Raw genomic sequence first — 11,522 nt, 5'->3', positions numbered from 1 at the left:
TAACATCATGACTGTGAGTGAATGAAGACCGACACTGTAAATTGAGCTAAATCAATTCCCTTCCCCTCTCATCTTCATTCACTCACAGTGTCGGTCTGTCCCCCAGAGTGTACCTGAGTTGTTTCGTAAATATTCCCCATGCCTAGAAGACTCCATCAGGAAGCTCCGTTTTGTCCTGTTTAGGTCAAGAGCATTTTGTATCCCTAGTCATCCAGATTATTTTGAAATTAGTTCAAAATATTCTTTATTCTTTTAAAACCCTTCTCATGATTTCACGTACTCTTTCTGGAATATCAAAAGATTCATTTTTTTAGCCAAAGTGTTCAACTAAAAAACACTGATTTTCACCAATAAGGCATGCCCATTATGTTCACTGCTTATGGAATCATATGCTATCTTATCTTTGTCTATCTCGAGTCATCCCCACTCTGTAAGTGTGCCCTGCTTGTGTTAAGTTAATGCTGGGACGCAAGAGCGTCTTCAGAGGTCACCAGATGAAAGCACCCTTTGGAGAAATGTTTTAAAAAGCTCTGTATGCTATATTTTAAGCAGATGCTTGACTGAAAATGCTTCTTTTTCTAAGTACAGAAGGTTAAAGATGTCAAGTGTTTTTTTCTAGTTTATTGCTATATAAACTATATATCTTCGATATTTTTTCTCAACAGTTTTTTTTCTCCTCAACAATTAGCACAGTAATCATGCAATATCCTTGGTAGGAAACTATAGGTTTTTAAGTGTCTATAAGACAATTGGATTTGAGACGCACTACATAACTTGTTACGTACATTAGATAACATAAAGAATATATTCTCTAGTCTACTTTGTATTTGGTGTGACATCATGACTCCATACAAATTATTGGAAATGATCTATGCCAATTGCTAGTTGGACATTTTAGGGGAGTGCATGTGTCTCCTTCATGTTGCTGTTCTGCTTGTGCCAGCTGGATGCAGAAACAACAGAGCTTCCAAAGATGTCAGAGCTCCCAGGTGGAAAGAGCCTAAGCCTCTGCATGATAGTTTGGAGGAGAGCTGCCCTGCTGTCCTAAATTCCCAGCTGGGCATGTCATATGAACAAAAAATAAAATTCTGGGGCTTCAATCCACTGAGTTTTTCAGGGTTATTTATTGTTTTGCCTTAGCTCACCAAAATAATGTTCAAGCATACTTTTGGTTAGAACATACTTTTGTAACATATCACTTTCATCTTGACACTTAAAATTTCAGTGGCCCAGGGGTAAAGTCCAACTTTTCTTTTAGCCGGATCACCAAAGGCCTACATAAACTAGTTTCAGCCTCTCTTTCCAGTATCATCTTTCACCACTGCTCCCTCCTGAAACTCACTTATTTTCTATTCCCTGGAAATGCCATGTTCCTGCAAGCTTCTTTGCTCTTGGCACATTGTTCTTCTGAATAAACGGTCCTGCTTTGGAAATGCCCATTTCTCCTTCAAGACCCTCTTGAAATGTGAATGGTTCATTGATGTCTCAATTCAGCATTAGTTGCTCTTTGGTGGGTGCTTCCAAGCCCTACATGTGTGTCATTACTACAACACTGAGAACATCACTTATATATATGCTTTATATTCCATGTAATGAATTGCTTAAGAATGGGGACCGTTCCGTATTCAACTCTATTCCAATTCATATTGAAAAGATAAATTAACAGGGCCTATTTAAATGAATAGATGACCTACAGATTAATCATTTAAATGTTTTTAATGTCAATGCTTAATTTGATTGACTGGAAATTACTTACATTTGAATTTTACCTCTATAAGCCCATTATAGGTTGTCTCTTTAGGGAGTAGCAAATAAGTTTCTATTCTGCAATTTTTATCTACTCAACTTTGAAATATGATTTTCCTTTTAGTATCAAAAAAAATCTTTACAGAAAAATACCTCTAATGTGGGTAATACAAATGTAACTGAGATATGTCTTTCTCTCAGGTAACCCCACACCCTCCAGCTTCTTAACATAGATTTAGTTAAAATTGGCTCAGCCCTTGCTCTTCATATGATAGAAAACACAGCAGTCATCTCAGTTTCTCTAGGGGATACTCCAGGCTGTGAATACACAAGATAGTGTTTCTTACAAGAATTTTTGTCTCAGAGTTCATAAGACCCTAATGCTTACTTTCCTTCTTATCTCAGATATCTTCTGTCTTTTTTCTGTATCATGAGAACCTGTTGGATGCCACTCTGGTCCCTTTGCTCCTCAAAAAGGTGACTGAAGTCAAAGCTGGCTTTGAAGATTTCTAAACTAGAAGGATATGTTATTGCTGCATAAAACTTTAATGAGAGTATTAAACATACTGCTTTAATAGTTTTCTAAGTATTCCTGCCCCTCGAATTAAAATTTGTCACTTTTTCTATAAAGGTTTCAGTGTCCCAACATATTCTTGGACTGTGCCCTTCCTCTTTTCTCTTTTCTCTTTTTCTATTTAGATATTTCCCCCTAAGCCCTCTAATTCCAGCTTTTTATTTTTTTCCATGAAAGTGGCATGCAGTGTTCCACAAAATATAATTAAAATTTTAGTTACTACCTTGTATTTACCACCTATCATATTAGCATGAAGTCTGATAGCTCTTAATTAAGGCTGTTAACTCTCTAAAAGAATGGCTAAGAAATCATAGCTCTGTCAAACTAAAGGGTTGGCAGTTCAGTTCATTTCTGAAGATAGTCATGGAATAAATGAGTATGTTCAATTTATGCCATTGCTGTGTCTTACATGGATTAACTACTTAAGCATAGCTCTAGGAAGTCAGTGAATGTTTTTTACTCTGGGTGATGTCAGACTCAAATCCATTTAGAAGCTTAAAGGAAACCTATATTTGGGTTCTAAGAATATATCACTATTTTGCTTTCACCATTGTTTCTCAAAGCAGTTTATTGTGCCAGAGTGTCCAGGTATCTATAGATTTTTTTTTAAAAAAAAATTCAAATTCTTTATTGTTTAAAGTATCATTTATTTCTCCTTTCCCTCCCATTGACCTCTCTCTCCCCAGCCACTCCCACCCCCCAGCACATCCCCCTACTGTCTGTGTCCATTGGTTTTGCTTATATGCATGCATACAAGTCCTTTGGTTGATCTCTTACCTCCCCCCTCCAACTCTCCCCTGCCTTTCCTATGAGGTTTGACAGTCTGTTCAATGCTTCTCTGTCTCTGGATCTATTTTTGTTCATTATATTCCACAAATGAGTGAGATCATGTGATATTTATCTTTCTCCGACTGGCTTATTTCACTTAGCATAATGCTCTCCAGGTGCATCCATGCTGTTGCAAATGGTAAGAGTTCTTTCTTTTTCATAGCGTCGTAGTATTCCATTGTGTACCACTGTTCTTTAAGCCACTCATCTGCTGATGGACACTTAGGCTATTTCCAAATCCTAGCTATTGTAAATTGTGCTGCTGTGAACATAGGAGTGCATATACACTTTCTGATTGCTGTTTCTGATTTCTTGGGATATATTCCAGCATGAGCCGGGGCGCAGCGTGGGCTTCTGGGCCACCCAGTGGCACCTCACAGAATCTGGGCAGGCAGCACACTTTCTCCTGGCCGGCCTCGCAGACCAGGCTCCTGTGTGAACCCATGCAGAGCCGACCAGCCCCTGCAGTCCAGGTGGCTGCAACCCGACTCACCCAGAAGATACCTTGCAGGTGCAGGGTAGGCTCCTCACAGGCTCCTGGCACCTGAGCACAGGGTCTTCCCCAGCGTGAGCCCTGGCGTCCTGGGGGAGGGTAGCAGGGGGAGTGAGAGCGACCTCGGGGGACACACCACATTCTCATTGCACTTTCATCCCTGTCATCCCTTCCCCCAGGTAGCCAGGGAGAGGTCTCAGTGCATTGCTGAAGTCTGTCATGTTCTGTGCCGCCCCCTGGTGGTCATATGCGTGGTAGAGCTCCTGGTCTCCCATTTGAACTCCTGGTGCAAGGACTGCCTGAGGGAACAATTTGCATATTAGGCTTTTATTATATAAGACTAGAGGCCCGGTGCACAAAAATTTGTGCACTCGGAGGGGTGGGGGGTCCCTCAGCCCGCCCTGTGCCCTCTCGCAATCTGGGACCCCTCGGGAGATAACGACCTGCTGGCTTAGGCCTGCTCCCGGTGGCAGAGGGCAGGCCCAATCCCTAGGTGCAGCCCCTGGTTGTGCTCAGAGTAGGGCCGATTGGGGAGTTGGGGCGCCGCCCCCTGTCATGCACAGAGCAGGGCAATTGGGAGGTTGTGGTGCCACCCTCAGTCACGCTCAGGGTAGGGCCGTTTGGGGGGTTGGGGCACCGTCCCCTGTCACACTCAAGGCAGGGTCGATGGGGAGGTTGCGGCGCCACCCCCTGTCACACACAGAGCAGGGCCAATCAGGGGGTTGGGGCACTGCCCCCTGTCACACACAGAGCAGGGCCAATCAGGGGGTTGGGGCACTGCCCCCTGTCACTCACAGAGCAGGGCCCATCAGGGGGGTTGGGGCGCTGCTCCCTGTCACGCACAGAGAAGGGCCCATCAGGGGGTTGGGGCACCGCCACTCTCACACTCAGGGCAGGGCCGATGGGGAGGTTATGGCTCTACCCTGTCACACACAGAGCAGGGCCCGTGTGGGGGGGGTTGGGGAGCTCCCCCCTATCAGGCACAGAGCAGGGCTGATCACGGGGTTGGGGCGCCTTCCCCTGTCATGAACAGAGCAGGGTGGATAGGGAGGTTGTGGCCCTGCCACCTGTCACACACAGAGCCGCAGGGCGATCAGGGGGTTTGGGTGCTGCCCCTTGTCACACTGATCCCAGTGCCGGGAGGCCTGGTGGCTCTGCTGATCCTGGTGTTGGGAGGCATATTACCCTTTTACTATATAGGCTAGAGGCCTGGTGCACGGGTGGGTGCTGGCTGGTTTGCCCTGAAGGGTGTCCTGGATCAGGGTGGGGGGCCCCACTGGGGTGCCTGGCCAGCCTGGGTGAGGGGCTGAGGGCTGTTTTCAGGCTGGGGGTGACTGAAGCTCCCAACCGCTCCTTATTTTCTTTCGTTTTTTTTTTATTCTGGGCCAGCTTTGGCTTTGAGGCTTGGCTCCAGCTCTTAGGCCTCCGCTGCTGAAAGTAGTTTTCTGGCCTTTGCTTACAATTTTATGATCCTGCTGGCTGAAGCCTGGGACTAAAGCAGGTTTCTGGGGTTTTGTTTAGCTTCTATATTTGTTACATAGTTGCTTAGAGTTGCAGCTCAGAGGCCTGCAGTGGTAGGCGGGAACGATGGAGTCCTCCGTCACTGAAGCAAGCAAGCCTCATGTTAGTTTCAAGCTGCCTGGCTGCCGGCCGCCATCTTGGCTGGCAGTTAATTTGCATATTTCCCTGATTAGCCAATGGGAAGGGTAGCGGTCGTACACCAATTACCATGTTTCTCTTTTATTATATAGGATAACATTGGCAAATATGTTCTCTCATACAGTGGACTCTCTTGTTGTTTTGTTGATGGTTTCTTTTGTTGTGCAGAAGCTTTTTATTTTGATATAGTCCCATTTGTTTATTTTTTCTTAGTTTCCATTTTCCTGGGAACTGAATCAATAAAGATATTGCTAAGACATATGTCTGATATTTTGCTGCCTATGGATTCTTCTAAGATTTTTATGATTCCCTATTTACGTTTACATCCTTTATCCATTTTGAGTTTATTTTGGTGTATGGTATAAGTTGGTGGTTTAGTTTCACTTTTTTTCATGTATTTGTCCAATTTTCCCAACACCATTTATTGAAGAGACTGTCTTGACTCCATTGTATGCTCTTGCCTCCTCTGTCAAATGTTAATTGAGCATAATGGCATGAGTTGATTTCTGTGTTCTATGTTCTGTTTCATTGGTCAATATGTCTGTTCTTGTGCCAGTACCAGGCAGTTTTGAGAACAGTGGCTTTGTAATATAGCTTGATATCTATAGATTTTGAGGTCTACATGGGATGGACCAAGTCAGAATCAGCTCTATTCCACATTGTTAGTCATAGTTACATTGGTAAGTAATTAAATGTGTTTTTTTCATTGAGTTAATATTATTTAAGAGCCTAATGACCCTTTCTGCCAGTTGACCTGTGCTATCTCTAGAATCTTAGAATATTTCAAGAGTAAATTTGTTTGTTTTATTTTTCCTTCCCAAAACTTTCTGGCGTTGTTACATAAATTGCCCTATCCCCTTCCAGTGACAGTATTGAGTATTATTTCACAATTCTACACTTGGAGTAAGCTCTAACCAGTCTAACCAAGAATAAGAACTTGGAGAAAAATATTTGACAAAGGAGGCAAGATAATACAATGTGATAAAGACAATCTATGCAATAAATGATGTTGGGGAAATTGGACAGATATGTGCAATAGAAATAAAACTAGACCACCTTATACCATACTCAAGAATAAACTCAAAATAGATTAAAGACTTAAATGTAAGGCTCAAAACCATAAAAATACTAGGAGAAAATATAGGCAATAAAATCTTGGACTTTATTATAGCAATATTTTTTCTGATATATCTCCATAGGGAAGGGATATAACAACAACAATAACATATAAAACTACATCAAACTAAAAAGTTTTTTCACAACAAAAGAAACCATCAACAAAATAAAAAGACAGTCCAGTGACTGGGAGAACGTATTCACTAATGATTTGATAATAAAGGGTTAATATCTAAAATTTATAAAGAACTTAATTTAAAAACAAAAAATCTCAAACAATCCAAATCAAAAACGGGCAAATGAGCTTTCAGAGGTGTGGGGTTTGAAGGACTAAGTAAAAAAGATGAATGGATTAAGGACAAAAAAAAAAACAAAAAAACAAAAAAAAACACCTATAGACACAGACAACAGTATGGTGATTACCAGAGGGAAATGGGGTTAGTGGAGGTAGAAGAGGGTAAAGGGTGACAAGTGGCAAAGGAAGGAGACTTGACTTGGATGGTGAACACAGAATACAATATACAGATGATGTATTATAGAATTGTATTCTTTTTAAATATATATATATATTATTGATTTTTTACAGAGAGGAAGGGAGAGAGTTAGAGAGTTAGAAACATCGATGAGAGAGAAACATCAATCAGCTGCCTCCTGCACACTCCCTACTGGGGATGTGCCCACAACCAAGGTACATGCCCTTGACCGGAATCGAACCTGGGACCCTTGAGTCTGCAGGCTGACGCTCTATCCACTGAGCCAAACCGCTTAGGGCTAGTATTGTACTCTTGAAACCTATATAATTTTATTAACCAATGTTACTGTAATTCAATTTTAAAAGAATCTGTATTGTTAAAATTCTACTGATATGACCAGGACAGTTTCTTTCTCAAGTCCTTCTCACATTTCCATAGTACTGCTTAAACAAACAACAAACAACAAAATATATGAAATACATATATAAATATATGGATCCCTTTAACTCTGGGGTGGACTTTGTTCAATTTATTATTAGGAACTTTACACTTTCTCCAGAAAGTCTCAGTTACCATTCAGTTTTATTTTGTATTAGTTTCAGGTGTACACATAATGGTTACATCATCGTATACCTTACAAAGTGGTTCCTCAATATTTCAAGTACCCACATGGCACCATACATAGTTATTACAATATTATTAACTATAGTCCCTATGCTGTATTCCGTGACTATTTTGTAACTACCAATTTGTAGTTCTTAATTCCTTCACTTTTTTCACCCAGCCCCACATGTGCTTTCTCTCTGGCAACCATCAGTTTGTGTTTTCCTTTTTTAAATCTATGAGCTTGATTCTGTTTAGTTTTTTTAAATTTATTTACTTGTTCCTATATTCCACATATAAGTGAAGTTAAATGGTATTTGTCTTTGTTTGTCTGACTTATTGCGCTTAACATAATAACCTCTAAGTCTACCTATGTTATTGTAAATGGTAAGATTTCATTCTTTCTTGTGGCAGAGTAATATTCCATTATAGGTACGTACCACAACATTTTTATCCACTTGGATATTGATGGGCACTTGGGTTGTTTCTATATCTTGGTTATTAGGAGTGTCTATAGAAAATATACTAAAACAGCCCCAAATGCATTGTTCCCTTTCACCTTTTGTTCTGTTACTCCCTGGAGCAAAATCTCAAACTGAGGTACAGAGAATATGGCTAAAAAGAAGTTCATATTAAGCAATCTAATTTGGGTGATTTTTTCCAGATTTTCATCATTTGCATTATATAAGCTCATTAAAAACTACCCATGTAATTAATATCAATTGATTCTAATATTAGAGTCTAATTATGTGAAGAATATCCATGCACTATAATTAACCTTATCTTAAAATACCAACTATTTTTTAAGTGAGATATAATTGACATACAGCACTATATTATTTAGGAGCATGGGACATCATGATTTGATATATATCCTATATAATAAAGAGGTAATATGCAAATTGATCATCACTCCTACACACAAGATGGCTGCACCCATGTGGCCACAAGATGGCTGCCACAAGATAGCCTGCAGGGGAGGGCAGTTGTGGGCAATCAGGCCAACAAGGGAAGGCAGTTGGGGTGGACCAGGCCTACAGAGGAGGGATATTGGGGGGTACCAGGCTTGTAGGGGAGGGCAGTTGGGAGTGACCAGGCCTGCAGGAGAGGGCAGTTGGGGGCGACCAGGCCTGCCGGGGAGGGCAGTTGGGGGCAACCAGGCCAGCAAGAGAGAGCAGTTAGGGGCAATCAGGCTGGCAGGGGAGGGCAGTTAGGGGTGACCAGGCCTGCAGGGGAGGGCAATAAGGGTTGACCAGGCCAGCAGGGGAGGACAGTTAGGGGCAATCGGGCCAGCAGGGGAGCAGCTAGGTGTCAATCAGGCTGGCAGGGTAATGGTTAGGGGGCAATCAGTTAGGCAGGCAGGCAAGCGATTGGGAGCCAGCAGTCCTGGATTGTGAGAGGGATGTTTGACTGCCCGTTTAGGCCTGAAATGGCAATCAGACATCCCTCACGGGGTCCCAGATTGGGAGGGTGTAGACTGGGGTGAGGGACACCCCCCCCCAATGGTGAATTTCATGCACCAGGCCTCTAGTGTGCATATATATAGCAAATGATCACCACAATAAGTCTAGTTAACATATATAAGCATATGTAGTTACATTTTTTATTATAATGAGAAACAAACTTTTATTTTTAATGAGGGAAGATACACGTGAATATACAGGGTGTTCCCCAAAAATGTATGTACTTTAATAGTTGATAGCTCAATTTTAAAAATGAAATGTATTTAATAAACAGTGCCTTTATAATTATTCAAAGTCTGTATGTACCTTTTTGGGGGATACCTTGTATAAAATGTATGATGAGCTCTAAATTTAATACATTGTTCTCTTGTAAGGATTTTCTAGGCATAATAAATCTCTTTTTAAAATTTTTCTAATGTCACAGAAAGTGAGAATTATGTTTTCTAAATTACAGCAAGCAAATACTTTGTCACTTCTAAATAAAGTTTACTTATTACTCAGTCTGGGACTATGAGATACTATCTAGGTCCTTACCTCCACAGTCAGATTATTTACATTTTATGTTCTGTCACTAATAACATCCACTTCTGCTATAAAAGTATCTATCAGCATATTATAGTCTGAAGACAACATAAAATCCTATAATAGGGGTTTAAAGAGATGAAGAAGTCTATTTGTTTTACACACGAAGTTATTCATGGTTAAGCAATTCAATATAACTAAGAACAAAGGCCTCTCCCATCTCTGAACACTCATTCTTAAAATGTAGAACTTTTTTTTTTATGTTTGCCATATTATGATAACATAGTGGAAACCACAACTTTGCCACTTTTGTTTTGTTCCCGAGAAGAAGAAGAACATTGAGTAAAATGCATAGGGTGAATTGGAGTGAATAGTAAAATAAATGAATAAACACCTTTTAGTTGTAAGGAATTCTGCTTCTATATCTGCTTATAAATTATTAATCAAAATTGTGAGCCAAGGCTGGACAGTAATGGGGGGAAATGAAGAGGAGCTGTATTGTGAATGGAGATTTGTTTAGTTATCCTAGAGCAGTGGTTCTCAACCTCCTAATGCTGCGACCCTTTAACACAGTTCCTCATGTTGTGGTGACCCCCGACCATAAAATTATTTTCGTTGCTGCTTCATAACTGTAATTTTGCTACTGTAAACAACATGTAATTATATATTTGTTTTCCGATGGTCTTAGGCGACCCCTGTGAAAGGGTCGTTCGACCCCCAAAGGGCTTGCGACCCACAGGTTGAGAACCGCTGTCCTAGAGCATTAGCCTCAGGAGTGGAAGTGTACATTTTATAATTTTAGTAAAGAGACTAAATTCAAAGCAATATACACAAAGTTAACAAAAAAAATTACAGGATTTTTAATTTTTAATACGTTATCCTTTAAGCACTGAAAGTTTTTTTAAATATTAAGAAGATAAATTTATGTATGTACTGATAATTTAATGACACTTGCATCTGAGTTCATAAAAATCACATGGTATTAAGAAATGCTTATATCCCACGCCTGTGCATGTCACCAATAAATAGATTACACTTTTCAGAAAATTGCACAGCACTCTTTGTTCTCTGTTGGTGAAAGATGGCAATTATGAGAAGTTGGAGTTATTTTCTGAGAAACAGACATTAAATTCAGAAGTTAGATACTGACATATTTTTTATTACAACTATAAGTGCATTGTAAAACCAGTTTAATGAACCTTAACTTAGACAATAAAAGAATGACTATACAACATGAGATACTTTTAAGAGAAAAATGAGATACTACTAATAATTGTACTTTGTCAACATACGGAAGCTATGTTTTTTTGGGGGGAAACTGCTATTTATGGTTACTCTAGTCATGACCAATATTTTGTATATTTATTTAAATATGTTTTATGTATTTTATATTTTAAATTTATTTTTCCTTTCCCATCACCATTTATCCACTCTATGCCCTCTTTCCCCTCCACCCAATGCCTCCTTTCCCCCAGCAATCACCACACTGTTGTCCATGTTCATGAGTTCTCTCTCTCTTGCTCAATCCCTCCATCCCCCCAACCCCTGGGCTAGAGTATAAACACAAGAGCAGGCAAAGGAAATTTTAGAATAAGAAAAGTGATCAGGATTTGAGGCCTTGCCCTGGGGCTCTATTTAACAGCCTTGGGAAGGTAAGACAAAATGTGACAGCAAAGTGACATAAAAGTAATGAATTAAAACAACATCAGTGTGGACACTCAGGGAAGATGGCACAATTTGCGTGTCATCCTTGCGCAGGGGCCATGCTAATCTTCTCTGTATCGTTCCAATTTTAGTATATGTGCTGCCGAAGCGAGCACAAGATGGCACAATTTGGACGAGCAACCATTAGCCCATTTATAATCTCTGAAGGTAGGACAAATTTCATTGGTATTTATTGGCTCACCAAAGGTAACTTACCTTTTCCCAGCTACTATAAAGATATTGAATAAAGTGGTTGGAGAAAAGTGATTGCACACACACTATACGCAAGAGAAGTAAGAATACAATTTTAGTTATACTATCTTGGTTCCTGCTATCCAGGG

At 40.4% G+C, this 11,522-nt stretch overlaps 1 non-coding gene across 1 annotated transcript; it reads right to left on the bottom strand.

Moving 5' to 3' along the window:
- Positions 1-11,191: 11,191 nt before the first annotated feature.
- Positions 11,192-11,297, bottom strand: LOC118667842. The gene has a single exon (XR_004971419.1). It is a non-coding gene; the product is annotated as a U6 spliceosomal RNA (small nuclear RNA).
- Positions 11,298-11,522: the final 225 nt, after the last annotated feature.

The sequence above is a fragment of the Myotis myotis genome, unplaced genomic scaffold (genome assembly GCF_014108235.1).
Source record: "Myotis myotis isolate mMyoMyo1 unplaced genomic scaffold, mMyoMyo1.p scaffold_m19_p_12, whole genome shotgun sequence".
Lineage (NCBI taxonomy): Eukaryota > Metazoa > Chordata > Mammalia > Chiroptera > Vespertilionidae > Myotis > Myotis myotis.
Note: the sequence above shows the minus strand (reverse complement) of the source record. Positions and strands in the feature narration are given on the sequence as shown.